The 15813-nt window shown below is 40.5% G+C and overlaps 1 pseudogene; it reads left to right on the forward strand.

Annotated features, from left to right (window-relative positions):
• The first annotated feature begins 625 nt into the window (after positions 1-625).
• On the forward strand, positions 626-5385 carry LOC123804008 (kinesin-like protein KIF3C pseudogene; annotated as a pseudogene).
• The last annotated feature ends 10428 nt before the right edge of the window (positions 5386-15813 follow it).

The following is a 15813-nucleotide window of genomic DNA, read 5'->3' on the forward strand; positions in this document are numbered from 1 at the left end:
AAAGTAAAAAAAAAAGAGAGAGAGAGAGAGAGAGATCTTAGGGATCTTTTGATGATATGCTACTTTTTGCCCCATCCCCTTCTGTTTTTCTCTCTCATTCTCCAATGGCAGTGGTGGGGATGGCAGAGGCACAAGCAGCCATGATATCCCTGCTTGTGGACAGGTCTCCAAGTGAGCCTCTGCCCTCAAGAGGACTGGAACCTCCAGCTGTCCAGGACCAGCAGTCCCTGCCATGGATCCCGAGAGAAGGAGAGGACAGTTTTGCTGCCTACCCACATCCCATTTTCCTCCTCCGTTATCTTACTGTTGCTATATCTGATTATGGCAGTGTTCCCTCTGCCCCAACATGGAGTAGGTTCCAACACTATCATTCAGCAGGCATGGTTCTCACTGCTGCCAGGAATTCTATCTAATTCTCCCTCCCTCGCTGGTGAAGCAAGGACCAGAGAGCTATGGAGGCCCAAACCACAGCAATGAGAGACCCACCTCCCAGCATCCCCACCCTAGGAGGCTGCTGGCAGAATGAAGAATAGTGTCTGGGGACTGGGCAGGCCTTATAATCCAGACCTAGAGAGGACAGCAGAGGCTGTGGAGTGGGCTGGGGGCAGGAAGAACAGAACAGACGATGGCCAGTAAACCCAAAGCCAGTGAGGTCCTGAATTTGATAGCCCAGTGCTACCCTCTTAGCCAGAAAGAAGAGGCTGTTTTTCATGAGCAGATCCTTATCACTGATGTGAAACTCAGACAGGTGACCCTAAAAAACCCCATTCTACCATGGGGAAGTCACATGACACTTTTAGCTTTGATACTGTGTATGACACCACTTCCAAGCAGACAGACTTATATGTTGGAACCATGAGGCCCCTGGTAGACGCGACACTTCAGGGTTTTAGTGGCATGGTGTTTGCCTATTGTCAGATGAGCACTGGCAAGAATGACACCAAGCAGGGGACCTGGGTGGAGCCTGAACTATGTAGGGTCATCCCCAATGCCTCTGAGCACATTTTTACCCATACATTATACTCCTAGGACCAATATGCCTGGCCCATGACTCCTACATGCAAATCTACCAGAAGTTTCAAGACCTGTACTCCCAGGAGCCCAACAAGAAGCCAGAGGTGAAGGAGAACCCTGATAGGCATCTAAATCAAGGACCTCTTCTTTATCACCAAGAACATCAAGGAGATCTAGCGTGCCATAAATGCAGGGAACCAGACCCAGGTGGTGGGCAGCACACATATGTACGAGGTCAGTTCCCACCCCATGCCACCTTCGTCATCACCATGGAGTGTGCATGGCTTTGATAGTCAGGACCACATCCATTTGGGTAATATCAAACTGGTAGACCTGCCTAGCAGTGAGATGCAGAACAAAGCAGGCCCCAATATAGCTGAAGGGACAGCCATGCAGTCCACAAGTAGTGGTGCTAGTAGAGGTAGTGGTAGTGGTGGAGAGAAGCCTAAAGAAGTACCCAAAATCAACCTCTCACTGTCTGCCTTGACAACATAACGACTGGTGAGCACCAGGAGTACCCACATACCCTACCAGGACTCCAAGCTCACTTGGCTTCTCCAGACTCTTTAAAAAGGAACACCCAGACCATAATGGTGACCACATTGGGTGTGGACTTACGGCTACTGTGAGAGCCTCTCTATACTGCACTTTACCATTCAAGCCAAGAATATCAAGAAAAAGCCCCGAGTAAATGAGTACCCCAAGGACACACTGCTGCAGGAATTCCAGGAGGAGACTGCTCACCTGACTACCCAGCTGGAGAAAAAAGGGATGCTGGCAAAGTGACTCTGAAAGAACAGCAGCAAAATGGAAAGCTGTGTCAGCCCAGCAGAGGACCATGAGTGGCCAGTGACTGAAACCTGGGTGACCAAAGAGGAGAATGACAACAATCACCACCACCCACCCCAGCCTATCCTGGAGTCAGCCTTGGATAAGAACTTGGAAAATTACCTGCAGGAGCAGAAGGAGTGGCTGGAGGAGGAGAAGGTGGCCATCCAGGATGTCTGCATCTGGGTGAATGAGGAGAAGCAAAAGCTTCTGGCAGAGGAGAAGATGCTGGAAGATCTGCAGCAGCAACAGCAGGCTACAGAGCTACTCAGAGCCAAGTACAAGGCCATGTAGAGCAAGCTGCCCATCAAGGAGAGGAACACCATGGATCACACCAAAAAGCAGAAAACTGCTGTTGGAACTGAAGACTCAGGAGATTGTTGAGCAGAAATGCCATGAGCAGGAAATGTAGCAGGAGATGATGATCTGAGAAGAGACCAAGGAGCTCTAGGACACCTCCATGTTCCATCCCTGCAGCAGATGGTGGAAATCATAACCAAGAAACAAGAAGCTCTACGCCAAGCTGCAGGTGAAGGCAGAGATCCAGGACCAGCATGATGAGTACATCTGCACGTGGCAGGATCTGGAGGAGGCACAGAATGAACACATCCAGGAACTGAAGCTCAAGTACATTACAGAACTTCATCTCCCCTAAGAAGAAGAGCATGATTATGAACTGGCTTTGCCAGGCTGTGAGGAACAGTGAAAGTTTTACCACTTGTGCCAGCTGGAGTCAATAACACCCAAATGAAAAACCAGCCAGCATCTGCAGTGGCAATATAAGAGGTCTATCAGCCAATATGGTCAGCAACAGGGTCCCACCCCACACACAGGACTAAAAACATGCTTTTGGAGTTGGATGTGTCTCCAACCAGCTGTGTTTGACATGGAATTCTCCCATGACAAAGAACAAGAGTACACACGGAGAAGTTCATGCATTTGTACAGCTTTCTGGAAAAAACCTTCCATATCTAAAATCTGGAAGTCCAGATGCTGGTGCCAGAGTCCTCAGCACCACCACCAGCAGCCTCAAAGTCCTCACCAACCATCACTCTCCACCACACATGTCTTGCTGGCCACCACTACTTTGTGCCCCACCATAGTGCTAGACCATGAGTGGCAACCTTCAGTCAGGCTGCCCATCCCACAGGTTCCTGGGATGGGGCAGCCAATCCTGGATTATCTCATCACCCCTCCCGTGTGTGTGTGTGTGTGTGTGTGTGTGTGTACACGCATATCTCTGAGAAGGTGAGAATCTGATCTAGAGACTATGCCTCTGGCTGCTCTTTTTAGTACTCTTTATTTAATTACTGTTATTTATTCATGGGGATCAGTCGGCATGATAGAGATACTCTCATCTGAGCTGTCTGGCCCTCATAAGGTCACTGCCTAGCCTCCTTTTCTCTTGACTTTAACCTCCATCCCCAAGTCAGACCTCAAGCTCCTCCCTGTCAACCACTCCCAGAAGGGAAGGTGGACAGTGCCTGGAAAAAAAATACTTTTTTCTGTCTCACTACATCATCTCCATCTCTTTCTATGCTGATAGTGAGCAACTCCTAAGAACTTTCTGGGACTACAAAAATGGTAAGTATCCACTGAGGATATGAGACATCCTAACAGTATTGGTCCTATGTTCCCAGTGAAGAGATCCACCTCTCCACTTTCTGGGCCTCAGACAACCTATTTCAGTGTCTTGGCTCCTTTTCAAGGACTTAAATGACCACACCCACACAACCCATGCTCTTCAGCTTTGGCAAAAATTCATGGCTTCCCAAACTCTATTTCCTGCCCACCTTCCCAACCAGTGGCTGCCTCCTGAAGACTTGTAGGAAATGTAACAGTAATTGAGACACTATGGGTAGGTGTTAAGGGAAGTCCCTCCTTCGAGTCCCTTTGTTTCTTTTCCCCTGAGAAGTAACTCTGATCAACAAGTGATCAAGCCAACTCCCCATTCTTTGAGATGCTGCTCCTTCCTGCTTTGAGCATTTCCCCTGCAGCTGCCTAGATCTTAGTTCATAGTGGGAGGGAGGGATGCCATTCTACCACTCGCTAAATACAGGTATTAAAATCCACACCCTCTGGGGCACCTGGGTGGCTCAGTTGTTAAGCATCTGCCTTCAGCTCAGGGCGTGATCCCAGAGTCCTGTGATCGAGCCCCACATCAGGCTCCTCCGATGGGAGCCTGCTTTTTCCTCTCCCACTCCCCCTGCCTGTGTTCCCTCTCTCGCTGGCTCTCTCTCTCTCTGTCAAATAAGTAAATAAAATCTTTAAAAAAAAAAGTAAAATCCATGCCCTCAGCCCCATTTATCACAGGAGACAGGGCCAGGCACAATCTGCCAACTTTGCCCTGTTACCCATTTATAAATCACACTTTTTAGGTACTATTTTATTGAAAACTGGCCCTTTCTTCAGCATTGTGCAAACTGATCTCTAGGGAAGTACTCCTTCCCTTCCTTTGTGATATCACAAAATGACTCCAGGTATCTCAAGTGATAACTAAAGTCCTAGGACAAAAAAAGGGAGGTGGGGATGGCAGAGAGAAGAGCTAGAGGGACAGGTGTAGGGCTGTGTTCTTGGATTGGGGATGCAAGTTCATACTTCATGCTGATCTGAGGGTGGGTGGTGACCTTGAGGGACCACCCACGTGGTATTTATTATACCACTAGTATAATAGTGAAAGGTCCCCATGTGCTTTCTTCAGGGACACTGAGTAGCAGGCATCTCTGTGAGGGGCACTTACCACTGACAGGCAAAAGGGCCAGGCAGGTGTAGTGTGGGCCTGCTGCATTGGATGTCAAATGGCACGATGGTATGCCCAACCAGGGCTTGAGCTCGGCTTCCAGTTTTCCTAGAGTCTCCTTCCTCGAGGCAGGGAGAGAGAGACAAGCAGGGCCCCCCAGAAGGTCGAATGCCTCTTCAACCCCTTCGGATGGAGGCCTCCTTTTTTTGCATGTTATGGCTTAAAGCATTCATCTCAGAATCTGTGCATTCTGAGACTGGCCAGGCCCACTGTGCCAAGGTTGCAGGCTGCACTGGTGGGCAAGAAGAGGGAGACGTAAGATCCTCTGCTTAACAGTCTGCCCAGGAAGCAGAACTGTTGGTGACCATGTCAACTCCAAGTTGATCCATGGGCTAACCCACAGGCCAGACCCTGAGCTCTACCTGTGATGGTTTGTCCCCAGTGTGCGCTCCAAGGGCACAGAAAATTCCAGAGTACAAATATATAGAGTACGGCTGCAGAAAGAAGGTATCCTCACTGACCCCGTGGAACACGATCATCTTTGAGAAAGAGGAAACAACGCCGCTGAAACTCACTTTCGTGGGTATGCCCTGGTGCAATTTATGGATGGTTTTCTTAATTTTTTTTCCAAATTTACTTTGATGCCTAAGGTGAAGGAAATGTTGCTGCTGTTGTTGACCTCATAAAGTTCTCTCTTCTTATTACAAAAGGGAAAAACATGGAATCATGAAAGGAAGCGAGAACATCTGCTCAAGGCTGTGGTAAAGAAGGAGGGTCCGCAGGCTGAGGTTCCTCAGGCCTAAGGCCCACAGAACGCGTGGCGGAGGCCTTGGGAGGTCCTGAGAGGCTGCCAGGGGCAGAGCTTCTGTCCATGGGCGACCGCGGCACTGCTGCAGCATGTGGAGGTGGCAATGGCGGACTCCACGCACATGTCCTCAGTGATTGCTGTCCTCAAGGTCTTTTCAAAGGCACGGCAGCTGAACGTGTGCGTGTGCGTGTGCGTGTGCACGCGCATGCGCGTGCCTTTTGCCCCGCCTTTGAGCGCGTAGGAAGTTGTTACAGTCCCGCCAGCTGCTAACGAAAGGCCTCTCACCTGTGAGAGTTTTCAGGTGAGCCTTGAGGTGCGAGGATTTTCAGTTAACTTCTCGCAGTAGGTGCAGTGACACTTGTGCTTTCTCTGTGGGAGGGACTCCAGGTCCTTGTGGCTTTGACCCCGCTTTCCCCTTTGTCCGATGCCACTTGCTGCTTCCGGAGGCCCGTCCCGATGGGGCTCCCTCCCCTCTGCTGGAGCTGGGGCTCACTCCAAGAGGGCCTGAGGGGCTGACCAACTCTGTGCCTTCACCATTGGGGGAGGCGGGCTGGTCCGGTAGGGTGCAGGGTGGGGAGCAGGTGGCAAGAGGCCCCAGCTCTCCAGCTAGGAGCCCTCTCTGCCCTCCGACACCTCCGCACTTGCTGACAGAGGTCAGCCAGGATCCAGGTCACCATGAAGAGGAGGTGCTGTCTTGCTTGGGGGCACTTACGCCACCTATGCCCTTGATATGGTGTCTAGCCTCTCCAGGCCCATGCAGGACCCGGGCTGGGCAGGGTCAGGAAACAGAACAAGCTTCCAGATATAAAATAAATAAGAGATGCAATATACAGCATGGTGGCTATTGTTAATACTATTACATTGTATACTGGAAGCTGGTGAGAGTGGCTCTTAAAAATTCTCATCACAAGAGAAGAAACAACTGTTTTGAATTCATTACTAGGTAAATAACAGCTCATGTTTTGGGGATTGATTACTGGAAGGTTAGTGTGCTTCTTTGTTGCTGTCATGTTTCCTTGATTTTCATGTTTCCTGAAGCCTTGCCCTTGCTTGTCTTCATATTTGAAGTAGCAGTCACTCCCTCCAGTCTTTAAGGACTGACCTCAATAGAGAAATAGCTTATGTCTGCCCTGTCAGGGATTCTGAGGCTTTTTCCAATCTTCTATAGAGATACCTGCTTTACACTTCCTCTTGTGGCAGAATTTGTAAGCTTTTGTGCCTTCCCTCAATCCTGCCAGGCAGGTTGCTGACAGCCTCCCATTTGCTTTCTCAGCGGTGATGCCACTGTTCAGATTTGTGGTCTCTTCTGGCTTGCAAATTCAGACTGATTTTCTACACAGGCTCACTAGCCATCTGCCAAAGTTCATTCTTTACACAGCCAGTGGAGTGTGCACAGTGAACTGGCCACATGGTTTGGGATATGTTGGGTGAGGTGGACAAAGCATTAGGGGTGTCCATGGGTCATTTTGGGAGATCCACAGGTGAGGCATCCCCAGCAGGTCATGGACAGGTCTCCTGATGGAATCCACAATGCAGTTAGCAGGATCTATAACCATATTCCTTTAATGCCTTCTGAGACTCCCTATCAGCTCCCAGCATCTTCAAGCATCCCCCCAGTCATGTAACTCACAACTCAGTACTCTATATGGGTGAGAGACAGATTGGCCTCTTTGGTAGCAGCCTGCACAGCTGGGGAATCTGGACACTCAGTCACATGTGATCACTTCCTCCCAGTAAGAAATCATGGGACAAAGTGGTCTTTTTGGACTAACCTGTGCCCCCTTGGGGAACGTGTTATATAGGTAAAGTCAAGCTATTCCTCTTACCGTCTATAATGCATCCAAACTCAATTTTTTTTTTTTCTTCCAGCAGTGTGCTGGAACTACTCTACTGGACTACTGGACTTCCACAAAGGCTCTCTCATCCATGGCTGATTTTCTAATCCTGTGTTCTCCTGGGGCTCCCATACCACGTGGAGAGACACTGGAGCCAGGCATTCGTGGACCACTGCAGGGTCTACAGTGGAGACCAACATCTGTATGCCTATTACCCAACCCACAGGTACTTCATGTGATCTGGGTCCCTGTGCTTCATGTGATCTGGGTCCCTGTGACACTAAAGTTATGTGCTTCATGTGATCTGGGTCCCTGTGACACTAAAGTTATAAACAAAGAAACAAACAAGATATTCTGGGTTTCCCTATTGATTTTTCATTAATTGAACTCCATTTGTCTGAATTATAGGTATATGATATACTCATAATCATTAAATTAATTCCGTGGAGCCTTCAAAACAAAAATATTGAATTTCGAACAATGTTATTTTTCTGTGCAATAATCCTATTAGTGATTACCAATAGATATAATTAAATTGCCTAAAATTTAAAAGTATATTTAAATTGCTTTTGTGCTACCTATCTGTATAACTGTCGGTAACTCCATACAGCCTTGAGTAAAAGTGGTAAATATTTTTGTGGACTGCCATCATCATTGATTCAATACATTTAACATCCATATAGTTTTTATTACTTTTAATGAATTATGCAGGTAGAATACCATGTTAGATGTTACTCAGTTTTTGAGAATGATATTCCTTATTTTAGTCTTTGGGGAAATACAAAACATTAGATAATGTTGATATTATACGTTTTCCAGTGTGTTTCTTCTGACCAAACAATTAAGGAACTGTCCAGGTATATTCAGTGCATGCATCATTACAAAGTTGGCATATGATATTTAATCCATGAGTGAGAACAAGATATGTCACCTGGAATACCACAATATGCACTTTGGCCTTCAAAGCAATCTTTACAAAAGACCCAGAAAATCCTAAGATTCTTGCACTAATCTTACATGGAATGCAAATAACATTCGAAAGGTTGTTCTGCTTCAGGACAAAGCATTTTTGATCTAATGTTAAAACTGGACATCAATACAGAGGCTGGGCTGAAGGCTCTTAAACACACAGTACATTTCATGGATTTTGCGCATGCTTTAAATATTTGTATACACCATTAGGACATGACCTTAAATTGTTAAAATGTGTTAGTTCATCTCATTTCTACATTTCAGCATATAACAGATACTCAATATATATTAGCTATGTAATCTTAATATTTTGTCTCTAATATGCTCTGATTATGTTTCTTTTGTAAATTATAAGTTATCCTGCAACACCATACATACATATATTTATATGAAATTATAGGTATATTTATAATTCATTGTTATTATATTCTGATACCAAGTAAATTTGGTTTTTTGCACTAATACACATATCAGTTAGAATATTTGTTGTTGTAAAGGACAGCATTAAATCTCCAACTAGCTTAAATAAATAATAAATAAATAAATAAATAAATAAATAAATAAATAAAATCAGTTAATTTATCTCTGTATTATGACAGAAATCACTACTAAAACCTGTAGATTTACAATGCTGCTTTAGCTGACAATTAAGGAATAATAAAAGCTAACCTTCTCCCTCAGTATCCATCTTAATTGCCCCCAAATAACTGTGTCTCTGCTTAATTCATGTCTACCTGTGAGCTATTTATTATGGCTACTCTGGCTAGTTTAGGTTGTAGGTTCATCTATGTAGGTGTGAGAGCTAAATTCCATGTCAAGTGAGTGAGTGCCTCTTTCTGAAAGAAAAGATGTTTATTATTAGAAAAAAAGAGTAATGAATGTTTTGTTTCCAACATTCAGAGTTTTAACAGCCCAATTTTCTGGACTTACAGCCATTAGCCTACTCCTTCAGGAATTTGGCTTCAAACTTGTACACATAACCTGTGACAGTCATGGGAGCTTTGATCTCCCTCAACCTACCACTGCCACTTCCTATACTCAATAATGCTAGGTGTGGAGTAGATACTACCCTGGGTCCCAAATTTGGAAAATCCTCAATTTCTCCAGCACCAGATGACCTTTTCAACATTTCACTCCCTTGTTGAAAACCAGTGAACCCTCCATTGCTCTTAGGATAAGTCAAATCCTTTCCTTTGGTTTCTTTGCTTGCTCTTCTTGTATCTATTTAGCTACATCTCTCAAGAACTCTTCATCCTAAGCTCTCTTCAGTAATATTGATTTTTTTCTTTAAAAGTACTATACTCTAACTATATACTTTCACTTGACATCTGAATATGCTGTTCCCTTTTTAAAGAATCTATCTGCCTCAGCCTGTTCACTAAGCTAGCATCTAGTCACTTGTATGTTTTTATCATACATTATTTACTCTGAGAAATGATATATGATACCACACATCTTTTACTAAAATAAAGCTGACAGCCAGTAGGTCAGCTTCTCTATTATACTCTACATCTTATCCTGTGCCTTTTTTGTAACCATTATATATGTACATTGTAAAATAAAAAGAAAACATATATTAGGACCAATAAGTTAAAATGCTTATGAAAACAACCATATGCCCAAGTCTAAGCTCTAGAGAACCAACAAGGAACACATCTGAAACCAAGGGCTGCTATCTCACTGCTTCCCAGGTTGTGCACCTCTGAGATACAGAATAAATCCAGGCATAAATAGAACGAGACCATGGTATCTTTATAGGACTTGACCATAGTGAAAAGATATACCTTATTTTCATCTGTCCATTTGGTCCTACCCACGATGCCTATAGGCAATGTGATGATTTGCCTATAAGATTAAGTGAGTAATGAACTCAGGAAACATTTCCCGCTTATTGAAATATAATCAAGATTATTTTAATTGTATAGTTCCATGAGTTATGATATATATATATATATATATATATATATATATATATATATTCATTTTATCATGACTACAGCCAAAATATATATAACATTTTCCATCTCCCCCAAAAGTCCCTATATGTCATTTAGGCAACTCTTACATAATCCCTGATTCAGGCCAATATCTGTTATTGTGACTATAGATTAGTTTTGCATCCTCTAGAATTTCTCATACTTGATGTATTAATGATCTGAGACATCTATTGAAAAAATCACCACAAACTTGGTGGTTTAAAACAACAGAGTGTATTGAATTTATAAATTTGTTGTGGGAAAATGGTTATCTTAAATCAGAAATGCAAATATATATATATGTATAAAACAAAATGTTTATGTATATTATATATATGTATATAAAACACAAAATAGGTGCAAGTCCTATACAGTGAAACTTACTAAATATTGGTGAGAAAAATTTAATAAGGCAATGGCTTCTTTTTTATTTTGGGAATCCATCAGAAGGCTACAATTTAAGGGGGAGATATATGAAGCATGAGAGAGACTCTCTCTGCTATTGTTGGAAGAGGGAGATACATAGAAAGATGAAAAGGAATGGGGCAGCTTCTAGGAGCAAAGACCAGCCTTTCCTTGATAATTAACAAGGAAATACTTTGCTTAATTCTACAAGTGAAAGAAAATGCATCTTGCCAATGGAATGAGTTTGGGATTTCATTCATTCCTAGAGCCTCCAAAGGGAGCACAGCTCTACTGGGTATTATAAGCAAAAGCAGAGAGAACATGTATATTAGACCTCTGTAATATGAGATAATAATCAAAAGTTACACAATATATTTATTGTAGTCTTAAGTATTTTGCCCATTTTTATTTCACAGAAAAGCCAATGCTCATATTCTAAGTGCTATGGGGAAAAAAATAATAGGTATAGCAGATTTGAGCTCTTATGTGCATTTCCTTCTGTTACACTTTTTCTCATACTATCTATTTATACCAAATATATGCCAATAATGGACATGCTTCCGATGAAAAAGCAGAAACAGTGCCAGACTATGTGAACAAAACATTGAAATGAAATAGCAAAAGATAACTGAACAAAATTACCTATGCAGGGAGATTTATTCACACTGCACAAGTGTCTCATTTCTTTTAACTGCCTATAAGCTAAATCATAGACCCTTTTTAAAGAACAGTTTTATATACTTCATATTATTGCTGTAGAAATTAGAAGAAAATAAAATGTGGCGGTTTACCCAAAATCCCTACTAGAGAGCAACATAATCTGAAATAGAGCCTAAGATTTCTCATTTTTCTAAAAGTAACTACCTCCAATTAAAAAAAGTAAATAAATCATATATCCATACATTATCTTTTGTTGAAATGAATTGTATTTATGTTCAAGGTTAATTTAAAAACATAATACTTTAAATTGTGTATAAAGAGCTAAACATTAACATAAAATAATCTTTTTAAAGCAATTCATTCAATGCAAAATAATATCCATTAAATTGTCAGCATCCTATATGATTCTCTCTTTTGGGTGCTTACTGAGCATAGTATTTGACTATGTGGTATAAAGATGATTACAATAACCAGGTATAATGTAGTCAGTTTGCAAACAAGGCATAGATACAACAATAAACACAAAGAGTCCAGAGAACTTAATCTAAAATGAAAATATTTTAAGTCTTCACATTTAATCTAAATTGGATTTATATGGTTAAAGGGTGTGCACCAGGGAGTTTCTTTCATTAAAGTTATCATTAACTTAAATTTTTACAGATTTCCCCTTCATATGCCAAGAGGTTCCTACTTACAGACTTCTTCCAGAAACCAATGTTCATACCACTGTGTCAGGATTTATAACTGAGGTACTCTAAACTCAACTATTGTAATGCACTGTACTTGACAGCGTCAACGTGATGAGAACTGACAAGGGCTAGAGTACCTTTTGTGTATGCTGATAGAAATTCCCATTTGTTGTCAGTGTAGCATCCCTCCGTTTAAACATATTTCTTTAAGAAGATCGACAGAAATATGAAAAGCAAAATGAGGTAAGGAGAATAGAATAGAGGGAGAAAAAGGAAAATAAATGAAAATAAGAAAGCTTTAAATGATTTCAGGACAGGAAAAATGAGGCGAATGATTTTATGGGCTTCAAAGTCTGGCTGCTGCCATAAGAACACATAAGTACATTCATCCAATATGGATTACAAATAAATGAAAGTTATTGGTGTGAGCAGATTTATACAATGTCAATATTTCTGATATAGAAACATTATAAACAGTACATTAAAGAATAGAAAAATAAAAATAAATTTTAAACCCTCTAAAATTTGTCTGTATAGGTGGTTTAAATAATCCCCTCAAACAGAGCCCTCACTACTAGGTTCTGGTTGAACTTTAGTATTAAACATAAAATCAAGACATTATCAGGACAATCCAAGGTTTATATCAAATTGTTTATATCATAAGCATTGTATAATTTGGTGAACTTGAATTACGTTACACTCAATATGCCTATCTGATGGAAAATGAGCATGCGAGGGACCTTACATACTTATGATTAAAGTTAGTAGGTATTTTGGGGCATCTGGGTGTCTCAGTTGGTTAAGCATCTGACTCTTGATTTCAGATCAGGTGATAATCTCATGGTTGTGAGATTGAGCCCTACATTGGGTTCCACCTTGAACATGGAGCCTGCTTAAAATTCTCTCCCTCTGCTCCGCCACTCTCTCTGGCTCTCTCCCTTTCTAAAAAAATAAATAAATAAAGTAAATAAAATGAAAAAAAATAAAGTTAGTAGGTTTTCAATGTTCTAGGAACATCCTTCACAGTTTGCATTTCACTCTTTCCCATCAAATTCATCTTTCAAAATTCTCCTGAAATGTAACTAACCTTGTATTTTCCTAAAATACTAAAATTCTTATTTCAATATTCTAAGTAATTGGGACTATACCTCAGTAATTAAAATAATTAATTTCTAGGATAAGGTATCTAAAAATGGAGATATGTTTTAAAAATAAAATAGCTGCAGATTTTAATGTTGGTCTTAAAATTCCAGACATTTGCAGCACAAGTCTTACCAAGAGAATGATCAAATAATGAATCCATTCTAGCATTAAGAAGTTTCCATTCTTCCACCATTATTACCATACTTTTTTGTAGCATAATGTAAAATAGTTCATGGGACTTGGCATCAGAAAGATCTCAATTAGTATCCTACTTCTGCCATTTATTGGCTTCATGAACTTAGTCAAGTTACTTACACTCTTGGGAAATCTGTTTTTTCAAATACAAATCACGGTTAATAACGAGTGGGTTATGCAGCGTATTAAATATGTGAAGGAGATGGTGTATGAAAGTGTGTTTTTATTTCCCTTCTCTTTTCCTTTCTTCACTGGGAGAAAGAGCACTTATAAATCTGAGAAAGGATTCACCCTTTTAATTTCTGTAGCCTTAACACAGTCTCCAGAATTAGTTTTGTGGCATGTCTTCCATCTCATTGGGTGGGGAGACATAGTCAAGTGTGAGGTGTGATACAAGATAATGAAAATCATCCACCTTCAGAAATGAAGGGAAATACTAGGAATAATAAGAAGTCAAAATATTCACTTAATAAATAAATGAAAATTACCCTCTACCCATTATTGAAAGACTTCAGTTGTAAGGATTCACTTAGGGAACCTGTTATATATGAAGATTCTGGGCTCTACCCAAGCCTCTTAAATGAGTATGGGATGATCAAACTGCCAAACTTTCAAACTCGAAAGCAGGTGGCTCATGGAAAAAGAGGATCTAAGATATACACATGAAAACAAAATGTCAAGTGCCTAGTTATACTGATTCTGTTTCTTCTGATTCCCAGTACAGTATTCAAATGGTTAGAATTTTGTTTGGAGCAGTTTCTCAAATGTTGGTACTTAGACTAGTCATTTGAGGGAACTTATAAAATATTGCAAAACAACTCCTAAACTGCTGTATAAAAAACATGAGAAATCAGGCAAACATCTAAATATTTATACAGGTTCTGAGGTAATTCTGATACAAGTTTAGTGCCTCTGGCAAGAAAGAAATTCGTAACCTGTAAGACTGAATAGTATATTGCTAAAAATTTTATACTCAAATCTTATGGACAAGTTATGGGAATGATAAAAATACTCAGGAACACATTCATTTGTATATTTACACACTTTTACAAATGTTCTGATTCTAGTAAGTGGCGAATGGGATTGTTAGCATATTAGATTCTGAAGAAGAATTTCAGATTGTAGGGTGCTTAGCTCACTGACTGCCCTGCACAAGAAAAAAATTTAGAAGCCACATCAAGAGGGTTTGATTTGCTTCCTTGGATCTTACTTACTGATGAGACAGAGCAAAATAGCCTAATTAAATGTATTTGAAAACTTTTGACTGCAAAAGCCAGTTTCAGATATATTCTGTATTCGCTCTTTATCATTTGATCATTTAGTGATCAAATTTTGGGGTAGGATAGTCGTTTACTTTTTAAATCAATATGTACTAATGTAGATTCCAAATGAATTAAAAATTGGTAGCACCTTTGCTGTTTCAGTAAAATGGTTTCATCTTTAATAATAATTGTGTATCCTTTTCTTTATGTATAACAAATATGTAAAATAGGTAAAATAGATCAGCTTGTGTTAGTGTGACCTGGAGTTACGGAATGGAAACAAGTGCCTATCTGTTTATCCCTCCCTGCTAGAGGTGTGAGCGTAATTTGAAATCTGTCCAACTGGCATTACAAGAATATGTTAAATACAGTACATTCTTGGTATTCAGGGAAATTAAAAGCAAGTGTTTTAGTATTGAGCAGAGACCAAAGAATTCTATGATGCACTCACATGTGCTTATGGTGTGGTATTTATTTGTAATTTTTGTGGAGTTTCTATTATAGGATTGTTTCACTTAAGTAAGAGGAAAACTGAACAGCATCTATATTTAAGTCAAGCTTTGCTCATTTCAACTATGCATTCCATATCTAGTACGCTGGGTTAAAAGTAAAAAATAATAAATAATAACATGCATTTTTTAAAATCGCCTAGAAAAGCGGGATAAAGCTTCTTGAAAGATATGAAAATTAAACTATGAAAGCAAAGCTCCTTAACTGGAACATAGATATATAGATATATAAAATATAGAATGTAAGTTTCAATAAATCTGGTTTAACTCAGATAACTCTATATAGTTATCTCAGATAACTCCATCTAGAAATAGATATAAATTCTTTTATAAAATGTTCCAGCCTGTACAGAATTGATAATAACTTATGACAGTTAAGAAGGTAATGTGTGGTATGAAGATGTGCACAGGAAACATGTAATTCTAGATGCAAATATAATTTGGGAAGAAGTTAGAAGCCTGTAAAAAAAATAATAATAATATTTCCATGTAACACAGGTGCTGAAGGTCCCAGCACAGCATTTGAAGCAACCAATGTTATGAGCAGAGGTTTGTTCAAGAATTTTTGGAATTATATTAATTTGCATAATGTGAAGTTAATAGGAAAGTAAGCACCAGTTGAATACAAAACTGAGAAAGTATTCCCCACCAAGACAGAAAATAGAACGTGATGAGCCACAGACAAAATAAATTTCAGTTAGAAATGCACCATTCAGTAATGGAAGAAAATCTGTTTCTAAATATATGTTCATGCTATTTGTGGTGAACACATGCACA

This window comes from Ursus americanus, chromosome 8 (assembly GCF_024610735.1).
Source record: "Ursus americanus isolate L20-20 chromosome 8, mUrsAme1.1.p, whole genome shotgun sequence".
NCBI classification, from domain to species: domain Eukaryota; kingdom Metazoa; phylum Chordata; class Mammalia; order Carnivora; family Ursidae; genus Ursus; species Ursus americanus.